Below are 26611 nucleotides of genomic sequence, written 5' to 3' on the forward strand. Positions count from 1 at the left end.
TCGATATACTAAGACTTAAGTATAGTATATTTCCCAATGTTTTTGCGAAGTCTAAGTTCCATGCTCTGGTCTTTGAATTAACGGCCTAAGCGCGATTCTATCCGGTATACACGCGGGTATACATAGATTCTCTAATACTACCAATTATGACGGCAAAAATATGCATACGTGGTCCGGATATCTAGTTTCTCGGAATCCTTGTATAATCAGTTGCAGTGATTTGTAAAAGGACGACTATTTTCCCTAATGAAAGTCCTATTGTACTCGCACATGGCTCGTCAGGAAGCTAAAGATCACGAAAGGGAAATTAGAAAAAGTCTCCAAGAACATACGAAAAGCCCCCGTTCGTAACAATCAAAAGGATGCAACAGTTAAGTGATTTAGAGGTGCTGCGATTAAATTAACAAATACCTGTATGACAATAAAAATGGATAGAAACTACAACAATTTATACAGAAAATGTGGTTGATTAAAAAATAACGATAGTTGACGGAATTTCTTAAATGATTGAAAAGATGCATGAATGATGGATATTCTAATTAAAACGTCACAATCGACGAATATATGGTAATAAGTACTGAGAAAAAGGATAACAATTTACAGGAAAAAGTGTGATTAAAAAATGAACGATGTTGATTTTTCTTAAACAATAAAAAGGATACACGTGTTGCGGTAAAAACGACATAATCGCAGAATTGAACCCATACCTTTTGCAACAAAGATGCAAAAAATGTTAAGAAATCTGGTACGATATCGTTTAATAATGAAATGTAGAATTACTTATGTATAAAACCAGATTCCACTGTTATAGTTTTAGTCTTTCGGTCTAATAACACCAAGTGCTTCTTAACTTGACCTAGAAACCTCCACCCTAGTTCTTTCACCCTCACTTTTCTCTTTCAATCTCACTCACCACCAACGGCGAGGACAGAAAAAAGAGAAAATAGAGCATTGAATATTTCAGGAACATCTTATCGCGCCAAGTACTACGATATACATGGACGTATAATGGGAAATTAAGATAAATGCAAGTTCTCTAGATGGTATTAGTTCAGATTGCATTCTAGTTAACATAGTCCTTTCAGCATGCGAGTCGGGACATTGTGTTCATTTAGCCTAGGCAAACTTCTACAGATTGGTACAGAGTTTGAGATAACAATTAGTTGATAAGTATTTAACAAATTCAGTAAGAACAATTGTCGGAAATCATATTGTAAATCATGTATATTATGTAAATTATAATAAATTATCTATTCATTAGTAGCATCGTTAATTTTCAATTCTTGTAAAATCATTCTGAATTTTGTATCGAAAATGAAAATTTTAGTACGATTTTTGTATTGAATGTATAATAAAATTACTTCGCGCGCGAAGTGGTACTCGTAAATAATAAAATGGTAGCAACGTCACCGTTCAATTCTATAATTATCATCCTGAACTTTTTATGGAAAATTAAAATTATGATGTGAACTTTTTATTAAATATATATTAAAATTACGTTAAAAAGTAATATTAATAAATAATAGAACGAATAAATTTGTTTCATTTCCAATGCATATCGAAATAAGGATTATATACAGATTTTTAAACAAGTATAACTATCAAAAAAGGGACTCCAAGTGATTATTTACCATATATTACGATTGCACTTTATGTAGTGCTCGATTATTTTACTTTTCTCCCTTATTTGTCAATGTAATGTTTTTATTTGGTTTATACTTCAATAGTAAGAATATGTATTATTATATATATTAATATTTAATTCATAACCTTGACATAACTTTTATTTGTCATTGCAATCATTTTATTTGATTCATACTTCAATAGTAAGAATATGTATTATTATATATATTAATATTTAATTCGAACAATGATAAGTAATCATAGGCAATATAATTTGCAAAATTTTCAATACAAAAATTTTAATATTTACGTATTGTTTTACTTCTCGGAGATGAAATTTGATTTTCGTAAAAAAGGTTCAAAACCTCAGACTGTATCACATGTTCATGCGAGAGCAAAACGCATCATCCCTTGCGGGGATCGAACCCGCGACCTTTGGATTAGAAGTCCAACGCGCTATCCTCTGCGCCAAAGGGACTACGTATTGCTCGGTCTTAATACATGTATTTCTTCTGTATGTAGGCAAAATTAAAAATTACAAATGATGTTTTCATACGTATAGTACGTTTAAATGTTGGACACCGATATTTGTAAATACTAAACAAATAATTAATATAATATTTGTTCAGTAATGTTTGATTAATAATTACTATTATGTTATTGTCACAAATCTTTGAAAATGCTACGTAATAAGTCGCTCAATTGAATGAAACATTTCTGACATCATGCATATATATATATATATAGTTAAGGCGCACATTTAATAGAATTAGCAAATCAAAATAAGACTTCAATTGACTTTTCAAAGACAACAATTTGTACTTTAAAATTAAATAAAATTACTTTTTTATCTAAATAAAAACATGTAGTTCTTGCATACATACAAGTTATAGTTGGAACTTATTACAGGAAACAAGCTTTCTATAAAATATAAATACATTTATTATATGTAATAATAAAAATATTTCTCTCTAAAAAATAACAACTAACTTGAATGAGAAAAGTGAATAGGTGAATGTTTAAAACTGACTTTCTCCAAATTACGTTCTTCGGTATACACGTGTGGAGAATTAAAAATTATGTAAATATGGTGTACGTTTGCGTAGCTATCGGGAAATGAACATCAGAGGAATTTTTAAAATATGTATATGAGGTGTCAAATGTATGTTTATCTACGTATACTTGTAGAAGTGTTTCACGTGCAATATTGTTTATCAATTACACCAAGTAATATCAATTATTATTAGTTTAAGATATCAATTGTTATGTAGTTGCTAAAAAAATATAATATTATGGCACTGTTATTTCTGAAATAATCAAATCTTTATGTAACTTTATATACACTACTTTGACATTATTAGATGTAAACAAATAGTCCTAATTTTGGAATTATGTGTATGCAATCGTTCAATTGTTATTGTTAACAAATAGGTAAATACCGAAGAGGAAAATTCTGGTGTTGGAAATAATGTGATTCGACAAGGAAAATACTCGAGTTTGATAAGCAAATAATGAAGAAAATAAAGTGGATCAATTATATATTTAATGTTAACTAATAATGGAACTCCTTGAAGATAAAAATGTTTAATCGATCCTACTTATTATATATATCGATATAGCGTGTGTATATAAACATTATCACAGACGAGTTATACGAATCGACTGAACGCTTTACGGATTTTCCTAGCGCAAGTAATGATGGGTGAATCAAATCGTTCAAACGCGTTAATCTGTTAATAAATTTTTTTATCCTAAAAAAAAGAACATTTTTAAATAATTCGACTTCAGTAAAGTATTTATGAGAACTAATTTAATTTTAGGATAGAGATTATTGTATAAAATTATTTGTAAATAGACGATAGTAAAGATGGGATAGAAAAGATAGAAAAATAAATGTATAATTTTATGGACATTTTGTAACATTTTTCAGATTTTTTAAATGATGGACTTGGAAAGTCTTTTGTAGTGCTAATACATAACATAACAAATGATTGTATACAGTATAAATTATAAATGTTAAAGAGGGTGTTTCAATGGAGTTTTCTTAGACTTTAAACAATTCAAGATTATTAAAAATTGTATTATTAAACACATTCGGCCTTCCCATAAATTCGTATATTGCTCTGTTACTTAAATTAACATTTAAATTTGATAAAAAAATGTAATTTACAACCAGTATATGTATTGTCTGGAATAACTAGACTTAATTGATTGAAATTATTAAGGGGAAATACATATTTTTACTTAATTTACTATAAGAGTTTTTATATTGCATAAAAATTCGCAGTCTATTTATCAATTTATATTTATTTAACAAATTGTAAATACTATGAACGTATTCGTGCCATGGTAGTCCTCAACATATTATCTGTCGACGATCATTATGTAATTTTCAAAAGTCTATAATTGACAGTTACAAGCTTCTTAATAAATTATTCAGTGGTATTAATTATTTCAATCGTGTACCAACAAATAATAATTTCGCTTGAAATAATCACGAAGTTAAAGATTATTTGAAAATTAGATTGTTGAAAATTCGATTAATAAAATATATATTAAAATAAAATCAACCAGTACGTGCAATACAGTCGGCTTGACGCAATTGAATTGAAATCGTCGTAGTTCGGCATTTAAAACTTGAACCGAGAGAGATAGGACAGAGTTCGAGCGGCTTATTGTTTGAACATGTTTAACGACTCTGCGTGTAGAGCTCAGCTCGTTAAACTCAACGCCCGAGTATACTTGTGTTTTACGAAGTTTCAAACTCGAATCAACTTTTCCCGTAATCTCCAAGAGCATAAGTGACAGAAGTCAAACTTCGATGTCTACGCAGAATGCATTACATAATGTCGTTATTCCTCGAATGCAGAAAAATAACATTATTTATAAACAATTACATTGATGAAAATGACGATTATGAGTCCAAAAACGTTTCATACATGATGTACGATTCAAAGAAATTGAATATGTTACATGATTCATATAAAAGAAAGAATCTGTTGATTTATTTGAACCAAAAATATGTTCTTGGGAAGATGAAGAATGTTTATTCCGTATTATTAATTAACAAAAATATATTTATTCTATTTTTTAAATCTAATGATGATAGTGTTTTACTTAAAGGGTTGATACATTGATCGTACCACATTTTGCTGAGGCATTGAATTTTTTCGGCATACGATTATCAAAATCAATAAAAAATGGTTACAATGGTTGTAAATGGTATTTAATAATATATGGAGACGATATGTTTAATTAGAAACAGTACTCTTTGAAAGTAATATAAATCTAGGGAAAGTGAATCTTAAATCACACGATTAATTCCGTTGTGTTAATTAGATTTTTGTCGACGTCTGTAGTAAAATTGAATTTTAATCTTCCTTTGTATAAAATGCTATTTCATTTAATACAAAACTTCAGAAAATACCGTGAAAAAATTATAAGTTTAACGTGAAATAACTTATGGAAAATTATTGTATGTCTGAATAAATGATAGAACGAACAGAAACAATTGTTTAAATAAATAAACTTTCAAAAATATAGATATAAAGACGTATTGTGTATTTTGTTTATTATTACTTTAATACTGACATTGCAATAATACCTTGATAAATGTGCGAGTATTATTCAGCCGAATCCAAAATCTTTTCAAATCACAATATTCTAATTATTTTTATAGTACTTTTGAATTGCAAATTGCTAACACATTTTGAACAACTGTCTCTGTGAGAAAATAATTTCTCTAGGTATTTACTTGATCCACTACAGGTAAGGCATCTCGCCGGATAAGGATGAGCAATCCAGCGTCAGAACCATGTTTAATGTCTACAGGGTGTCTAAAACCTAAGTTGTGAAGTTATGAAGGCCTTAACTGACAGACAAAAATATATTGCATAAAGAATGTTATGAACGCTTTGTAGCAGAGTTGCATTGTCAAAAACATCGAAGTAAATTCCATTTGAGCTACATTCTGGACTCAATGAAGTATTATATAAGTCTTGATTATAATAAAACAATCTTGTTCTACGTAATTGCGAATAAGTAATAATAAAAACGAGATAGTCAGTTTCCGTCACGAAACACTTTAATACAATTGATAAACAATCTGATCATCAGCTTTGCTATTTTGAACTGGATATTATTAATATTTTAAGTATCCTTTCAAAAGTGAGGATCAACAATTGAATATTTCTTTGGAAATTGTCCAAAAGTAACAGCAATTTCATAATATAATAATGTAACAACATCTTTTGAAATTATCATTTAATCTTATATAGTTGTGCGTAACTTTTAACTCGCATAGTATGCTGATTTATCATTGCATTAAAACATTAAAATGTAACTTTATTTTTAACTACAATGTGGTAAAAGTAGTTCGTTCTATTGTTTCTCCCTTGTAACTAAGTACATTTTGCATCTCAATTTTCGGATCTTATATATTAAAGTAAATTCACTTTTATTAAAAATTGCACATTCATTATTAATTTATAACAAGTGAGTGGATAATCAATAGTTTTAAGTTACACAAATTATTTCTCACGTTAACAAATCAGATTATAGAGGGTTCAAAGACAATTATCAAGCATCCTTTGCCCAATCATTGAAAAGCCTATTAACCTTTTGCACTCGAAACTATTTTATTCTCAATCCAAAATAGTTTTCCTGACCTAAAGTATCTCCATTATTATCTCCATTATTTTATTACATATACTTTTCTTAAATATAAGTAAAGATAATGTAAAAATCATTCTGGAACATCCTACAATAATTTTAATTTTAAATCTATAATAATTTTTCTCATTTACAGTATCACTATCTTATATAACTCACATTAAGCCTACGTTTACTGAACCGGAGTCACAACGAATAAGAGTGGGGAAGACCGCAAATATGCATTAGTAGAATATCAGTGTGAGTCATAAATGACTTCATCACAGGAGAACTCGCTTCAGTAGTCGAAGGATTAATTGATCGAATGCACACGAAATTGAGTTTTTGCAATGATCCATACAATACTTATACTTTTAACAGTTTTTTTAAATATGAACAAATTGGATAATGTAAAAATTGTTTGGGAATGCGATGTAGCAATTTTTATTGGTGTTTTGGAGACACCACTCGAATGCAAAAGTTTAATAGACTTCCAGTAGAAACAGGGTTAAATTTGGTTTAAGTTAGATTTTATACAGGCTCACATTTATTAGGCAAATCTCGTTAACCTATTTGTAGATTTCTTATGTTAGAATAATTTAATTGCTTAATACTGAAATATATAAAAGTTTCAGTTTTTATTAGTATCTGAAAATTCTCTAAATTTGTTTGTATAATCTTCAAGATTCCAGGAAAGCGATGGCTAGAGAAATGCTTTGCATTCACGAGTTTCGCTAGCCGGATCCCCATTGCAGAAGTTCGAATATGTTCTACATTGCTTCATTGTGCCAAAGTACATTCGACTATCAAACTGTTCGAACTTCCTCTTGCTCGCTTCGGCTCAAGTAGGCTGGAATTTCAAGCCGATCAAATTTATTACTGAATTTGAATCTGTAATACAACTGGACTGTCTGTCTTAAGCTAGTCGCGTAATTCTACTTTTTTTTTGCGAAAAGACGGATAGATTTTCGATAAAACGTAACGGAACTATCTATTATTGCGAGACAATTACAACAGAACCAGCGAAAGATATTTTTCTATTTTTCCTCAGTTGTTGGACACAGAGAAATGAAACAAAAACATACTGTCTAATTCAGTGCTTTTAATAAGTCGACAATGGTGTAACAATGTAGTGAAGGTGCCAAATATGACACTGATCTTTCTTTAAGTCGTAATTTTTTATTAAAAACACTTTCATTACATTCCGTTTCTACGTAATAAAGGAAAAACTGTTATGTATATTCACAGATTTGAAAGAAGGGTTCCTAATATGAGATCCAGTATGGTTTTTCAGGAAATTTATTTTATTTGCCGCTTGTAAATTATTACTTTATACGATTATTTGAAAAATTAAAGATAATCTGATAATAAGTGCTTCCAAATTGGCATCAGATGTTCAAAAATATTTAAATGTAACAGTAAGTGAATCGATTATTAAAAGAGTACTAAGAAAAAGAAATTATCATGATAGAATTGCATGGGAGAAGCCATTGATAAGTTTGCTGAATAAAAAGAAGAGTCGCGAATTTGCAAGAAAATACATCAAAGAAGACTTTACTTTTTGGAAAACTGTAATTTTTACGAAAGGATTCAAATTTAATATTTTTGGTTTAGATGGGAGGAAAATAATATGGAGAAAACCAAATACAACAATGAATATTAAGCATCTTCAACCTACGGTTTTTGGAGGTGGATCTCAAATGGTATGGGGCTAGACAAATGGACCTATTTAAATACGTTAAAAAATAATTTAAAGCAAAGTGCTGAAAAAATGGAGCTTTTAAATAATTTTAAATTTTGCGCTGACAACGATCCGAAGCATAATTCTAACGTGGCAAGAGGTTGGTTATTGTATAACTGCCCTAAAATTCTTCAAACACCTTCCCAATCGCCAGATATTAATGTGATAGAACACGTGTGAAATAAATTAGAAAGCAAACACGATTACATAATATTACAAATGAAGAAAGTCTAGAGAAAGTTTTACAAGAAGAATGGTAAAAAATAACACCACAATTTTGCAAACGTTTAGCCAAATCAATTTCTCGGCAACTACGATGTGCTGAAAATGCACGTGGATATCCAACAAAATATTAACACATAAGCTTTATATTTGTATTAAATATTATTGAAAATATGTACTGTACGATTTTTACTGACGGGTGAGTTCTATACGTAACGATGAATTTTATTTAATGTACTAAGCTTTGTTCTTTCCCCACAATTATCACGTTTTATAGATGAAAATCGGCTGAATTCCTAGGTGAACGATTTTAAGTGACAGTCTCTGTATTTTATTCGCCTCTTAGTTATCGATGACTGTTTTCTGTATGTGAATATTATAATCTTTTAACATTAATATCCCAGAAAAGAAAGAGATTACAGAAACAAGTTAACACTAGAAAGACTGAAACTTAGTATATACCTATATTGCCCAAAAGCAGTCAAAATGACTGCATTGTGAAAGAATAACTAATGTGTAAAGAAATTTGTTTAAAATTAATTTTTAATATATTTTTATATTATTTACAGTTATATAACAGATTATTAGTAAATGTTAACAATAAAAAATATTTAAGATACGAATAACATAAAGATGCGAATAACAAGTACTACTTTAGCTTATTGAGCAACTGCAACTTATTTAGTATATGCCCAAATCGACAATTTATCATGTACTTGTAACGGTAATCGAAAAAAATGAAAAATATTATTTCAATACAGAGCCGAACTGGTCATATAAGAAATTTACTCAATTCAATAATAAGAGTCATTTGATTATTTTAAATTTCCCAAGCAGTCAAAACGATTGCTTTTGGGCAATATATATAGGTATAACATATATATACCGGAAATGAAGGAGGGGGGGAGGTAACTACAATTATTAATAAACGCGTTTATATGTTGTACAAGAAGTCACAAAATTCTAAGAAATTGTATCATTATATACATAATCTTTTTTTCTAATTGAAATCAAAAAGCAGTCAAAATGACTTCCTTGGACAATCTAGTGTTAAATATTGGCACTTGTTACGGTCCATCTTCGGTATTCTAAAATTAACGATAACTTTGAAATAAATGAATTGGTGGCAGGTTAATAGAATGAATTCATTGAACCAAGAGTTATCAGTCGATACAATTAATGTAAATATGGCTTCGCTTGCTCTACTTCTTCCAGCATCCTTGGCACAGTTTGATTGTTCTGGCAACAATTTATGGTGATCTCTTATAATATAATTATTAAACTATGGATTTTATTTTCATTTATTAGTTAGGAGTATCACTTGATCCAATGTTGCTAACTGTGATAAAACTTGGGAGGCATGCGGAGCGTAAGAATAGCGGTTTCTAGCTGCCGCGCGCGCGTGTGTGTACGCGCGTGTGTGCATACCGGTACCGATTCGGCAGATGTCGCGATCACGCCACTTTGTTCGGGAAATTTCGGGTTTGTAACAGGCCCCGCAGGGCCCAAGAAATGTTCCGCCAGCGTCGAAGAAATATTCCGCCAGCGCCGAAAACGGCGAAAGGTGAGCTGCTCGCAATAGCTTCACCGTTAAATTAGTCGAGTTCTAAGAAGGCATTTATACAAGCACTCCAGCGCTTCACGTTGCAATGCTCTCTTTTATTATTTCATTCGCGTTCTCCTCTGTTTCGAGCCTTCACTCTTGGAGAGAGAACTGCTAATTCCTCCGCGAATTAGCAGTTTTGTCCCTCCGAGTAAAATCGAAGCACGTTATTCGACTGAACTATAGACGCTAAAGCTGTGTGTCCAAGCGAATACTAAGTTCCCTAACCGACATAGTTTTCCATCGCTGTACGGCTTTCGTCTCGGTGAATCTACATAACGGTTTTGGTTCGCGCGAGTATTTTTTTAGGGGAGTTTCCGTAGCTTTCATGACTCCCAAGATCGAGAAATAGCTCGAGATTCGGTCTCTGCATTCGATTCACCAAAGGGCCGTTTCGGTCGATTGGACGCCAGAGGCCGTATCAGTCGCGTAACCCGTTTCGAAACACGGGAACGCGAATCGTAGTCCTCTTGCCTTGCTTAAAAGTTCCCCGACGCCCAAGTGCGTAAACAACCATGCTTTCTCGTTCGAACTCATTCACTCGCGGTCATATTGCGCGGGATCTTGTTTGTCGCACGATAAAGTGTATTGTAATAAAGTGTATTGGGTTGACAACTAAGTAATTGCTGATTTCAGTTATACATGTCTCTCATTCCCATTTTTATGATATCCGTAAATGTGATATTATAAAATTATTATTATTATTATTATGTTATTTTTTATAATCCGTGAATGTTAGCAACTGGACAAATTGAATGCAGCGGTCAAGGAAAAGCGACCAGAATTGGTCGATCGTAAAGGTGTCATTTTCCAGCAGGACAATGCTAGGCCGCACACGTCTTTGTCCACTCGGCAAAAATTGATGGATATTGGTTGGGAATTGATGTTACACCCACCATATAGCCCTGATCTCGCGCCATCGGATTACCACTTATTTCGATCCCTGGACAACTCCTTTCGTGGTAAAACTTTTAACGATGACGACGCTGTAAAATCTCACTTAACTCAGTTTTTGGCCGAAAAGGATCAGACTTTTTACGAGCGTGGAATTTTCAAGTTGTCAGAGAGATGGCAAAAGGTCATCGAAGAAAATGGAAAATACATTATAGATTAAACTTCATTCCAAGTAAAAAGAAATTTTTTATTTCATTTAACAAATCGGCAATTACTTAGTTGCCAACCCAATACTTTTATCATCGGCTTTTTCGATGGGCCAACAACTGCGACTATTAATCAGTTGTTAAGAGTGCCTCGCGTGCAGGGATATGCGAATTTATGACTCGATCGTATCTTCTGTCTCTATAGCTCGCTCGTTCCCTTCCGCTCGCACTAATGGCGAGACCTCTTTTCAGCCGACGTTTCGGAAAACTTCTATCTTTGTTCTAGCTCACGGTGTCCTCTCTGTTTCGCGTGCGTCCTGTGTTGGGTACGCTCACGTTTTTTTTTCACTCGCACAAGCCGTGAGGATATTTAGCTGATTCTTTTCGACATCTTTTTCATATTCGTTGTAGCGCATGGTAATTTTTTCGTTCGCATGCGCATAGTGTTTGTCAAACCGTGTACGCTCGTTTCCACTCGCTCTAAGCGGTGAGTATCTTTCGGTCGACATACATATTTCGACAATCATTGTAATATGCGTTCGCTCTTAGCAGCGAGTTTTCCTTCGGTTGACGTACCGTAATTTCTCCCTAATTTGTGCTCAGATTGCGCACAAAAATGGACAATTCGGGAAAAGGAGAGCTCTGCGGCTCGTTTTTGTACTTGCCGATTGTCATTAACTATAAGAAACGAGACGCAAGGCTCGAATAATCGCATCTCCTTCTCTCAAAATGTCCATTTTTGTGCGCAATCGGAACGCAAATTAGGGAGAAATCATTGTATTTCGACACGTCTATACAATAAATTCTTCCTAATTGACGCTTAAATTGTGATAAAATGGACAATTTGGGAAGAGGAGATACGATTATTCGAGCCTTACGGCTCGTTTTTATAGTTTGCGATTGTCACTATAAAAAGGAACCGCAAGGCTCGAATAATCGTATCTCCTCTTCCCAAATTGTTCATTTTCGTGTACAATCTGAGCACCAATTAGGGAGAATTTACTGTATTATACGTTTAGCACAGCGGTATGCTTACTTCGTGTAGCGTGCGCCTCGTCCTTGTTACACGCGCTCGCTCTCGTCCGCTCTTGCTGCGAAGTTTCGTCGATCGACTAGTTTGATCTCCTTGTTACACTGCAACGAGTTTTTCACGCGTCTCTGTCGCGCCTCGTTTGTTTCGTTCATGGGTTGTTCGGTACGAATTTTGTAAGACTCAGCGGTCGTCGCTGTATAATCATTAATTAACCCCTTGACACACAATAACGAGTTGGGGTCGTCATTCATTTCATGTGCCACTGTAAATTTTGACGAGTCTAACTTGTCAAGAGCTGTTTTCGGCGGAGGCCGTGCAGTATATTATTAGATTACTCAATTACTTTACGCGTGCGTCGATACTGGTTTCTTTACAATGTTCAAGACACCACCCTGCCACCTTCTCGACAGTATCAATAAGAAAGTTGCATCCACAAATCAATAATCCAAATTTCAAAATAAAACATTCTCTTTCTCAGCTTACATATAACTGTTCAATTAAACCAAATTAAATAGTATTTTTCAAACGCGTCAAATTCCCTTTTATTTGTATATCAAGGGATTAATAAACGTAAAGGCAAATCGCCCGATTTGTTGTTACGCTATTTAACTGCACACTAATTCGTAGCAATAGATTCACTCTTTCTTCTTCGTTTGGGTCCGCTTCATAATTTATTCGGATTACTCTTGGGTACGACGATCCTAATAGAGTGTAACAAATGAAATTGGATACGTATTTGTTATAATTATCCGTTCTCATGTTCGAGGGATGCAAATAATCTCTGAAGTTAAAAATGGAAAACTTATCTTACAAAGTGTTTTTATAATTAATGGAGATAGAAGAAAACGTTAAATAGAACGCTTTTGTTTTAAGAAATGAAATAACGTGAACCAATTTCTTTAAGATAGTACTAATTCAATGCAATCTCCCTATACTGTGTACAAAACAAGATGCTTTACATTGTTTACTTTATAAGTCACTGAAGTCTATAAAACACATTGTTTAACTTTCCGTTATAGGTTCAGATAAAGATATTAAAAAAACATATTTTTTTCTTTTCTTTCATCATTCCAATCAATCACAATTTTTATAAGAGTTCTGTTCCCATTCTGCAGTAAATTAGTCTTTCTAACATCTTAAAAAAAATTTAAGTCGTTTAGTCCAACTTGAATAAAATTATTGCGTTCTAAAAGGTGTCCGAATGTAAACGTTACTTACTGTACTTCGTGTTCTATTCTTAAGTAACCCATCCTATCTGTGCACCCTAGTGTGAATAATTCAGATTTAAGGCTTAAGGACACGTTCATCACAGAGATCTCACTGGAGGCTATAAGAATGTTTCCTTTGTTTCGCGAACAGGGAAAAAAATCTTTTCATTTACAGAACTCTTCGTAGAGTAAGAGTGCTTCTTTCACTTTTACTAGAGCTTGTAACAACGTTTTAGTGCTAATTAGAAGAGAATGAAAATCACTCCACAACTTCCAATAGAAACTTTTTGCACAGATAAATTTTCTGCATAAATCGTGTGTACAATTATAGACTAAAAATGTAAAAAATACTTTGAATCTATAATTATTTACACCACTGTATATTACTTCTTATTTCTGACATTAAAAATAACGAGTTTTAACGACTTGTACGATTTCCATCACAGCTAAGTTGATTAATATTTGTTTGTCACTAATAACTTTCCACGCGAGACAGATGATTTAGATTTACTATAATCCAGTCTTTACTTCAATGTTTAAATATTGGTAATACTAGGATTGAATTTAATTCCGACGAGTCTGGCGCGATATAGGGCAAGAGGTTAATGACAATTCTTTGTAATTAAATTTAATTTCTTTTTTAAATAACACATCTAATTCTCTGTAGAAATAACTGTCTCACAGTGTGCATTCTATATGTCTTCAAACTTTTAGGCTGATGCCATATGAACTCATTGACCTTTTGCACTCGAGTGGTGACTATGGTGACTATGGTTCTATCACATTCGAAAATAATTTTTAGGTTATCCAATTTGTTTAGATTCGAAAAACTGTTGAAAGTGTAACTGATGTATAAGTTATATGACTCTATCACATATAAAATCGTTTTAGATGGAAATGGCGTACAGTGGGTAACGAAAGTACTCGAACACTAGTGTAACTTCGACTTCTACACCATATATTTAAATAAATATACATTGAAGGGAAAAGATACTTTACGGTATATTAAAGTAGAGTATATGAATGTCAAAATATAGCAAACTTTCGATTTAGTTTAAAACGTTATTTACGTAATTAAAAATATATAAGGGAACATCAACATTATAAAATTCAGTCCGAAAGTTATAAAAATAAACTTTTTTATGAATTTTTATTACTAATTTTATACCTCTATTGTTTAACAATATGTTCCAAGAAGTTTGACATTTTAAAAATAAGTATTTATTCAAGATCGATGCCATTTTTTTATCTCTATTTTATACGATTTTATAATTTGTTTATAGTATGTATTTTTTTTGAAACTCGAATGGCCGAATTCATTTTATGGAGATAGACAGTCGTGTACAAGACACGTATAAATATAAATTGTTATCTTAATTTGTTAACGCATCCGAAGAAATTAGTAAAATTAGAAAAGCATTTTTGGTTGATTTTTTCCATGTTACATTAATATTAATGGGTAAATAGGCCGAAACTGCCGAAACTAATTTTACAAATTCCTTCAAATACATCAACAAATTAAGATAACAAATTATATTATAAAAAACATACATACTATAAACGAATCATAAAATCGTGTAAAATAGAGATTTAAAATAACATCGATCCTAAATAAAGAATGATTTTTAAAATGTCAAACGTCTTGAAATATATTATTAAACAATTGAGGTATAAAATTAGTAATAAAAATGAATAAAAAAATTTATTTTTATGACTTCTTGACTGAATTTTATAAGGCGTTCGAATACTTATGTTGCACGAAAATTCGATTCCTCAATATTTTTTAAATTATGTAGATAACGTTTTACACTAAATAGAAAGTTTCTTGCATATATATATATATATATATATATATATATATATATATATATATATATATATATTTTGACATTTATATACTCTACTTTAGTATACTGTAAAGTATTTTTTCTCTTCAATGTATAATTATTTAAATATATGGCGTAGAAAGTCAAAGTTATACTAGTGTTGGAATACTTTTGTTACCCACTGTAGGTTAGAAAAACTATTTTGGATTTAGAGTTAAAATGAATATATATATATTATTATATTATAAATATTATATTACATTATAAAGGATTAATATTCTACCGCACTTTGAAGAGTAGGTAATTCTCTTTCAACTGTCTTGATTTGTGAGATAAAAGAGGACTGCCTGTTCTCCAAAATACAATACAACATTAGTGATTCCATATGACATCATGCCGACAGTCTACAGGTTAAATAAAAACAAAAATGCATATGTTTTCATGACATAAATGAAGTTCTTTCAACAACTTTTTGGCACATTGTTTAGTTCACATTACTATCGTGTTCGAAAATTCATCGGTTATTCAAAAGATAAGAGAGTATAATTAAAGAAAGAAATTTAACCTGTATCAAATTGAGGTAATTATAATAGTTACACGACCTTGGCAGTGCCGTTTTCTCAGACTATGCACAGCAAGTGGGGGTAACAATCACTCTGTGTTCCGGGAGCACTTCAGGTTTACCCCAAGTGCAATCCTGCAACTCAAATGACGTTAGTAAAGGACAAAAGAAGAGATAGAAGGTTACCCATTTTGCTTCGCCTGTGCACAGTACTGTGAGTAGGCGTGGCGTCGTTATTTGGAATTTGACGGAGCCAGAGAAATGCCCCACGGGGCCACGTTCGCTCGTGTTTGCTTCAGTGACTATTGCCAAAATGTAAGATATAGATATTACACCGATATTACAATCGCATTTTTCAGTTGTACCTTCGAAGCTCTTATAGAAACCAAAATATCAAAATATCGGTATGATGATCAAAATTAAAAAGACGGATCAAATAAATTCTAAAGTTGCTATAAATTTTAAAGTTATCCTAAATTAACTTAATCTTAAATTATCTTAACAATAACTTTGGTCAGTAAACAATGCTTGTTTCTGACAATGAGAAAAATATGATTTACGACACTACGCTTCTAACCTACTTAATTATACAATGGGCCATAAAAGTGTTCGCTCATCTTTTAAAACGCAATAACTTTTTTGACAACTGAACTAAATGACTTGCATTTTTTTTAGATGACAGAGAGACTACTTTATTAGACGATGGCTAAAAAGCTTTTCTTTAAATTTTGGCTCAGATAAAAAAGTTAAAGAAATAAATATCTCTCGTTTTTTAACTTTTTTAACCATTTAACCATTTTTTAACCATTCCAAGTAATAGCAAAATTTTAAAAAAAGCATTTCAGTCATCGCCAAATAGACTAATTCCTCTGTTATCTAAAAAGATGCAAGTCATTTAGTTCAGTTCTCAAAAAGTTATTGCGTTTTAAAAGGTGAGCGAACACTTTCGTGGCCCACTGTACATAAATAAAATTAACCTCAAAAGTCCATGTGGATGTTAAAAAAAGAAATGAGCTGACATTTATAATTATTATGCTGCAGATTGTATGCGTCTATTAACTCGGTAAACGCTACTTAAGCGGAAATGACAAGTTCTCATCGCAAACATTTTCTGTATCAAACTCGAATTTGATGGGTGACACCCAGCCCGTATTTAATTGTTTGAAAATCATATTTTCTTTTAATCGTTAAAGAAGAAATTATTATGATATTTACATATTCTCTCGTTTTTTTCTATTGTGTCACTATGGTTATAATGAATTATTAGAAAATAAACAATGTTGAAAAGGAATTTATATAGTTTGTAAGTGTTGTTCACAATAATTTGAGTTGTGTTAAACATCTTTTTCTTAATTTCATTCTAACTTAAAAAGGATATTTTTTAATTTTCATTTAATACTAGCATTATTTTATTCATTTGTTCTATTACAAATAAAATAGTGTTCACACTTACATAAATACATTAAACAGAAACATAAATGTTTTTATTTTTTTTGTGATGACTCCTCGCATAGAATTATGCTAAATTAAATTGCCAGCACAAGAATGTTTCTTTGAATATAATTTGTAAGGCAAGGGATTAATATCTATGCAATAATAGTTGTTGTTCTTCATGAACAAATGCTATTTTCAACATTTCTGTGTAGTATTCTAATACATAGTGCACACACACGCAATAATTTATTCCTTTTATTGTTAATTGCAAATCCTACAGTTAACAGTACATATTTCAAATTTGTATGTTAAATTAAAAAAAACAGCAACAAATAGAATGCTAGTGCAGAAGTCCCAAGAGTTCGTAGAAATTAAACATCTTATTTTCTAACAAAATATAGTAACAGGAAAAACAAAGAGCAAGGCAATCAAACTAAATATTTGCGACCATCTAAAGTTCTAAATTCAATCTCTTTGAAAAATTCATAGCGTATATTGTAACCTCGATATCATAATTTCAAATTTCGTGTGTAGGATATATTGTATTTTTCAATATTAATTAGTACATGCCATTAATTTTAATCGGAAGAGTTATTACATGGGTGTCATGCAATTCAACGTCAATATAACGTAATTATTTTAAATTTGCCGCTACAGTAAATTATAAATATTCTACATAGACATTTATCTTTATTCACAACTCGATTGCCAGGTACTTTTTCCAAACTGGTTCATCTATTCAACCTAAAGTTTATTCTGCTGTATACGTGATAACTGATATTTTACAATTATCAGATCCAACTCAGTCAAGTGATAATATGCAGACTGATACTATATAGGATGGAAAGAAATCATATTGGAACATTCGGAAAGTTGTTTCGTCCTTATACGAAAAAGTGAAACACAATTTTTTGTGAAAAACTGAAACACGAAACTTTTCGACACACATATCTCTGGTAGCTTTGAAGTCTTATGCTAGTAGAAGTCCTGTATTTTTTATTGGCAGAACTACTGAATCGAATACGTTTCTCTAACACTCTCACAAAATAAATTTTTTTTGAAAAACAAGACACAGCGACATTTTAAGCGAAATATTTTTTCTTGTTTTGAATTGTATTGGTCACGAAGATAAGAAGCCTCAAAAGAGTCAACCCTTCGCATAAAAAAACGTTGATAAAGTTTTGGTAACTTTTAATTTTGCTCTATTTGTAATTTTCTTATATTTTACAAACAATTATATTTTACATATCGCGCTATTGACAAAGCAACAGAAAATTGAAGTTTCGCTAAGGAAATGTATCATTATTTATTAAGGAATAATAGATAAAAGTTAAACAACAAAAGACTTCAATATATAACATTTTGAAAAAATTTTTGATTGAAGAAAAAATCAACGTGGTTTCGATTTATTAAATGTTAAAATGTATTTTCTATTTCGCAATATTGTAACTGACGTTAAGACGAATTAAACGATACAATGTTACGACTTTGAGACTATAAATAACGCAGCAATATATTAATAAATGTATCAAGCAAATTGTTTAAACTGCTGCTTCTATTTCCTTAAACACTTTTTTAATGACTATTGTAGTTATAATAACATGTCTGCAAAAGAGAAAAAAAGTAATTGAAGACTCAATAAACTTCAATTATTATATAAGGCCATTTTCTATTCATTGCAAATTTAAGTCATTTAATTTTCCATTCAATCGACTACTCGATCACAGATGCAAATTCTCATTCATTCAACCTCTCATGCCAATTTAACCTAATATTTCCGTATGAATTCATTTGCATGCAAGATACATAGTTTGCATATACACAAGTATATTTTAAGATACACATATATCTGTAGTATCTGGGTAAACCGTGTGTTTGTAGATACACGCAAACGTATAGATAAAATTTCTATTCAAAATCTATTAGAACTTTAAGTTTATATTAAATATCTAGCATAATTTAAGTTTATTACCCTGAATAATCGAAAACTAATAAATTTTCTTAGGAAATTTGTTTCTACGATGACTTTACTCTCAATCAAATAATTATTAAATACTTATATTTGCCTACAAATGATTGAATGCTATTTTTAGATATGTTCCAAAGAAAGGAACATTTTCTATTGGTAAAAGTATAATGAATGCACAATGAAAAAAACAAATATACTTATGTTGTATTAGTATTTGAAAAATGCTATTAAGTTTTGAGTAAATTCAGTTTCGAACTATCTTATAACGCTGTCTCCATTGTTTGCATTTCTTTATTTTAATAAAAAAAATTACATCCACACTAAAAACGAACTATAGTTGAACTGAAAACTTGATTTTAATCGGGATGAAAGCGGAATACAAAAGAGTATGGCAGTGATAGGGATTCGAATAATACACGGTACCGCACGTAATTATTCAAACGACACAGATCAAGATTCCACACTTTATCCTTCTTTCGAAAGATATCCATAAGAGTTCCACATTAAGTTTAGCATAGGAAACTCTTTATGAAAATCTTTAATACTCTTTACGCTATGCATACATTTACTATAAATGCTGGTGCCGATATTCTATTTCACAACTAGTTTTGGATTTTCTTGAATTATCATGAGACGAGTTACAGATCGTGGTAAAGACTGTTTGCTTAACAAAGAGACGATACTCAAAACATGAACAGTGACTAACGATAATATTCGGACACTTTATTTAAAACGTAATAACTTCTTTAAAATTGGACCAAATAACTTGAATTTTTGTTTAAAACTAACTAGTTTACTAAAAAACGAGTACATTTTTGCGAAAATTGCAATTAGTTAGAACGTCAGCGAAGACAAACAAATTACGATTTGACGATTTTTTTTATCTGAACTTATAACGAAAATGAATGTCTGGAAAATTTCTTATTGTATAAAATCGAGATTTTATATTTTATTTATTTTAAAATTTCTTATCGAGATTTTGTCTCGCTGAGAAAGGTGATAATTAAAATTAATTATTGAGCTAGAAATGTGATTCAAATATCAAACTCTTTATATGTATATCAAATATTATACATTATTTATAATATCAAACTTTTAGCTGCAAAAGTGAATGATTTAATGACAAACAAAAGAACGAACTACGTTTTTATAGTACATATTAAAGGTAAACTATCATTACATATGGACATTTAACGTACTCGTGTTTGCTTCATTCCATGTATTAATGCGCACGAAGAATGAATGAAAAATATAACTGATTCTGACACGGTAGAAACACATTCATCACGGTTACTATTTCTAGCAATTTTTCTGCACTTTGATTCTTGCTTATGTTACTACTGTAAATTCTTATGACAGAATTTTTGCTAAACTTTTATATTTCTCCGATTTCTTGGTGAAATTACTTATAATTTATATACGTCATATTTTATACTATATTTTTTTATTTTATATTTATTATATTTTTATATATTATATTATATTATATTATATTATATTATATTATATTATATTATATTATATTATATTATATTATATTATATTATATTATATTATATTATATTATATTATATTATATTATATTATATTATATTATATTATATTATATTATATTATATTATATTATATTTTATTATATTTTATATAAGGATAAACATAAAATTCATCACCTTGTCCCAAAGAAAAAATATCCTCCTTTAAGCTGTGACGAATAACACGTTCAAAATACTCAAAATGTTTGTTTGCAGTCGTGCAAATAAAATTATTAAGTAGTCCTTGCTTGCAGGAAAAACGTGAAATAATTCTGCAGACCCACTTTGTGCAGAAGAAATGAGTCGTTTCGTATTTGCTCTAGCGAAGAGGACGTTTAACTGCATTTGTGCTAAGCATAACAATGGCGAATGAAAGATCTACAAGGGTGAACCAGAAGAAACGTGTTTTAAAAGTAGTTTCAATTATGTTGTTTTTAAATATTCACGTAGCGTAATTCGGCTTCTATTCGGCAATAGGAAGAACAGTGGATAAGTAATAAACATTTGTTATTTGAAAATCATCATTATCCGTGAATAATTATCACATACATTTATAATTTATGCTCAAGAGACATAAAAACATAAAAACATAATCTTCCCAAACTAATTGCAATTTTTGAAAACAGTTTCTTGGCCTTTGTCTAGTAAATTAATCCCACTAACATCCCAAACAAAGTTCTTCGTTCTTCTATTTTGTTAATTTTTGAATTAAAAAATTTAATATGTCTTATTCGACAAAATATAAAGTTAATTATGCCCGAAAACAAATCAAAGGCACAACAATTGGTCACACTATCTGTCGAATATAATAATTTCGTTATATTCTATACAGTTGAATTTGAATGGCTTTAAGTTTTCGTATACCCGAAGAAAACGAGACAAATGCGACTAAAAACGAAATCCACGATGCATGCCAGATCTGTCGCCAGACCTTCCCAGTAAGGAAAGGAAGTAGGGATGTCTTACTGGTGTGACATCAGCTGTAATATAAACGCCACTTGGGTAACAAAACCCCAAAGAATTCCAACCGTAATGCAGAAGACACAATAGTGTGCAATGCGGAATGCGCATATTTTATAGATTTTTAAGTATTCTTATAGCCAGAGTAGGGTAGTAGTGTTTCCTTCTTTTCGACTATGATACATTCATTTAATTCTCGGTGCCTGTATGGTTATAAAAGACTGTGGATCTTCATGCACAACAAAAATTTGTTGCATCCGTTGCAGAAGACAGGAGTCACTTAGAGTCATTTTTCTTTAATAACTTTAATTGAGAATGATGTACTGGCAATCTTTAATTACTTAAACTTTGCACTTCATTTAAATTGCACGTATTCATTTTTGTCAGAAATGCAAAAGATCGGCAGTTCAAATCTGAAACCAAATAAGAAGCTACCTTACAAACAACGAATTTGTTTAGTGTCAACTATTGTTATAAATATTATTAGCAATGCATAACAATTTATATAGTAATATCATAATATAGTATATATATATAATATATCCTAATATAGTGATATAGTACAAATTATAAATCTCTTTCCGATGTTTTCGTCACTTTCCAACAAATGTTTTTAGACATCCATCGCAACCTAGATTTTTTTACATATTTTATGAGTCCACTTTTCTTAGAACAAGATTAGTCCACTTTTTCGACTTAATTTAAATACCAAATTTAATAAGTTGGACGATGTTCAACTTTTATCGTTTCTTTATCTGTTGGCAACCGTACGATTACGTGAGTTCTACAAACTTACATACACTGAAAGTCGTTTTTTTGTGTTACTACGTTCGTTCTGTGTTAGAAATTTAATTTTGAGAAAAATCAAATTTTTAATTTTTACACTAAAGACACCGAGCATTGAATTACCGACGTCTGTTGCATTATGAAACTAATAAAACTGAAGTTATATATACTTTTTGACATTTTTATTATATAATGTATGTTTACATTACGAAGTCTATTAAATCATTGAATAGTACATACACGAATGAATGAATTCTATTCTTAGATAAAACAAGTTTGCAACATTTTCCAAGAAAAACGATATATTTTTGTTATTATATCATAATTATTTGAACATGGTTAAATAATATTTAGGAAGAGGAAGGTGATTTTGAAGCAACAATTTGTTCGCAAGTTTTTGTAATTATTCTGCAAACTAAGGGTGAAGAGAGAGATAGAAAAAAACAACTTCTAGGTTCGTGTACATTACATTAAAATCCGTAAGAATCGTCTTTCAATTGGTTATCGGAATGTAAAATTGGTACTGAACAATGTAATTTGATCCCGCTTCTAAAAATTGGAATTTCAATGGAACATTTGCAAATCTGGGTAAAAATGAACCCAACTCCCGGCATTCGAGGATTAATGGGAATTTTTCAGTAGCGCTTCAAACTTTTAACCAATATGAATTTAGCTCTGCTTCATATCGTGATTTTCCTTATATTTCAGTTGTGAACTAAGAAATGTCTCAGCTATTAGAAAGGATGGGCGAAGGTATCATAAAAAGTTCATTGAATTTTTATCTATCGATTTTAAACATGTTAACAAGTACAAATTAATCTTTAAACATCCATGTAGATAAGTGAGTAAATAATAACCTCATAATAAAATAAATGATAACCTCATTATAAATAAAATCTTAGTATTCGTAACCGATAAACGTACATATTTTAATGTCTTCGTGCTAAACCAGTAACTAATTTTTATTAAATTAAAAGTTATGATGAAAATTGTTACGCTACAACTGTGTACGCTATGAAAGTGTAACATAGGTAAATATAATTACCTTGATTACGGTAATGTTTACCGTAATATGTTTCGGCAAATTATTATGATAAATAGTATCTGAGTTTAAACAATTTATAATATTAATGCGCTAATGTGTGGACACGCGTACATTTAGATACCTACGCACTAAGAAATATAATGATTATAATATGTGCAAAAATATTGTTACGTGTTTGGTTCTTGTTTCACATCGTAACATTATTTTACAATCAACTACAATATCAAACAACAAGAAAGTTGATTACACTTACATCTTCACTTACGTTTTGTCCACAAGAGCTATCAAAGATCGTCGGACTATCATTAAATGCAACGACTTCCTAGCAATAACTATCATTTCAACTCATGCGTGGAATTCGTTTTTTAAGCGTATATTGATTTTACACTGCGATGATTTCTGATGTAGGACGCAATGATTTCATAGTAACGTAATAGAAATATTTTTCTGTATCAATATTCAATTTACATACGTATGCTAGATGGTTATTATGACCTAGAATTCTTACACTACCGAGAAAATAAGGTGACGTATCCTTGTTCCATCTCTCTAAGAAAGTATGAAACTTCGACAATGGAAAGTTCTGAATTTATTGAACGTATTGAAAATACGGATAACAACAGCAACGAAGCATTATCGGATGGGAGATGCCGGCAGTGCTTGGAATTATATTGAATATCGTATACGATAGATTTGGGACATGTGTAGAAATAAATACAATTACTCACTATAATAATCGGACACCTTTTGAGAGGGCAGAAGAACTATTTTATAGCATGGTAAGTAAACAAATGTTTAAAAAAAGGTGTTGATTGTGATATTTATGAATTCTCTGGCCTTTTTTCTATCTAAAATTGTGTCATTATAGTTGTAAGGAATTATTAGAAAATAAACAATATTAAAAATGAATTTAAACAGTTTCTAGTTCACAATAATTTCAATCATGTTAAGAATTTTTTTCTGAATTTCATTGCAACTTAAAAAGGGTATTTTTATTCATTATAATTAATAACGTAATGCTGATAATTATCAGCATTACTTTATTAACCATCAGAAGACAGATTATTCAATTGAGGATGATGTTAATAATTCTCAACTTTATTCATTAATTTTGCAAAACATATTTTTGAAGATTCTTCTCATAGATCTATTAATTTTTCGGTTGTTCCTAATGTAATAACGATTTGTTTTATTCAGTGTCCGTAGATTGAATTATTTATTAATTTAGGTGATGATTAAAAGTACGCTGAGACAACATGATCCCTTAACTGCAGACCGAGAAACAGTGTCCACATTTAGACAAATGTATTAAATAAAAACATATAGAGCCAACAACGTTCCGGGTCTACTATATGGTTAAAAACCTGCAATGCGATAACAATATTTAACTGACGGTGTAACTTCAACACCCTTTTTCCGAGAGAACGGTTCATTTACGACCCATGGTTCCTTTGGGACTTTTTATTGTCGCAACTGGTAAAATACGTTCCAATAAAACAATTTGACCTTGAAAATGTACATCGACCCAGTCGAGAACGTAGAAATACGTTACCGTCTACACAGTTACTTTTAATACGTCCTATGTACATTTAAAGACAAAAATATTAAACAAAAATAAACACAAACTTTTGAATTTTGCACGATGAACGTCAAATTGAAACGGTTATCTTGTACAAATTTGAAAATTAGATATTTTGTTCGTCTATTTATGTCATCACGTTGCGCATAACACCATTTAACCCTAGAAAGATAACCATATGACAACGTACGTAAAAGATAACCATACGCTTCAGAGGCGCATGCTTTTCTAAGGCGTCAATTTTATACTAACAATGGATATTTATTTAAGTTAATCTAGTCATTTTAAAGGTTTGGCATTATTGTAAAAATAAAATGCATTTATATTATATTTTTTTATATTTTAAGTAATTTTAAACTTAAATCACTAGACCTCTATGAAAAATTAACAAAAATCAACAGTCTTCGCAGGCGCCTCTGCGACGTAGGTTATCTTTCTCGGGTTAAGCTAATTTTTGGTATCGAATGCAGCTCATATAGCACAAAGACGTCCTATGTACGTCAATGATGGAAATTCTGTACGATTTAGGAACGTCACGTTAACATCCATATCCTCGTTACGTTCTGTAAATGTCCTAGAAAGGTCCCAGTTATAAAGTAGAACATTGCAAGGACATTCTGCGCGAACATTCTCAGGATTAAATTCTCAATCCTGAAATTTAAGTTCCGAGAACGTCCATGGAACGTCTCAAATGGACGTAAGATGTGCAGACGCAAATTGGACATAAAACAGACGTCCTATAGACGTTTGGTACTATCCGTAGGCGTATATGAGATTTCTAATGTGAAAATAATGAACTGCAGTAAATATAAACCACATCTTCATCTTCGATTTCGTTTACGTATCTTTCTTGTAGGACAGAGATTTGTCGATTTTTGAGAAGAGTATAAATGTTTTTATATTGTTTTAATTATATTTTGTTGTTCTAATAATTCAGGAACCTGTTTATCGTTTTTCTTCTTTATTTTCTTCTTTCCTACTGTTTTAAACTGGTAGGTTTTCATTTCAGGCGATCTAACGAGCTTTGGATATCCGACGTCTATTAAATTACACTCTATAATTGAGTTGTACGACTGCACAATTGTAAATCAATAATTCCAATGACATTAAACTGAAATCAACTTAAACTCGAAGCAATGAAAGTAGAACCGTGTACGTAATATTGAAAGCTTCATTTTGAAAAATAAATAGCTTTTCAGTGATACTCGAATAGCGGGGCTCGGGTCAATAGGGATCCATTTTGATAATTAATTTAAATTTTCACATATTTTATTAAGGTCTATAGAAAATATGTTGAGCTAAACTGATAAATCAAATTATAAATGACGCTAACAATATTCGCTACAATATTTTTGTGCCGAAAAGATCCGCCGTTCATGTGTTAAAACTAATGTACAGTGACAAAAATTGTATATATGATTTCGACAAGAACTTATAATTTACAGCAAGGAAACACACATTTTATAGAACATTTTTCACAAAATTTTGTATCATCAAACTTGGTTAAGGCAGTTACAGCTTATAGCAACTTACAGTGTCACGAAATTACATGTCGAAATCATGATAACACGATTCTACACCCTCGGTTTGATGGGATATTAACATAAATAACTTGCCACGGAATAGACATCAACCTTGGAAATTCAAGATATGAAATTCAGAACTTTTTCTTTATTTGCATAAATTACGTTATTTATTTACAGAAAACATAAATGCGTTTGAGTACGATGCAATAAAA

At 30.7% G+C, this 26611-nt stretch overlaps 1 non-coding gene across 1 annotated transcript; it reads right to left on the bottom strand.

Moving 5' to 3' along the window:
* Positions 1 to 2028: 2028 nt before the first annotated feature.
* On the bottom strand, positions 2029 to 2101 carry TRNAR-UCU (transfer RNA arginine (anticodon UCU)). Its single transcript has one exon. It is a non-coding gene; the product is annotated as a tRNA-Arg (tRNA).
* Positions 2102 to 26611: the final 24510 nt, after the last annotated feature.

Source organism: Megalopta genalis, chromosome 1 (assembly GCF_051020955.1).
Source record: "Megalopta genalis isolate 19385.01 chromosome 1, iyMegGena1_principal, whole genome shotgun sequence".
NCBI lineage: Eukaryota > Metazoa > Arthropoda > Insecta > Hymenoptera > Halictidae > Megalopta > Megalopta genalis.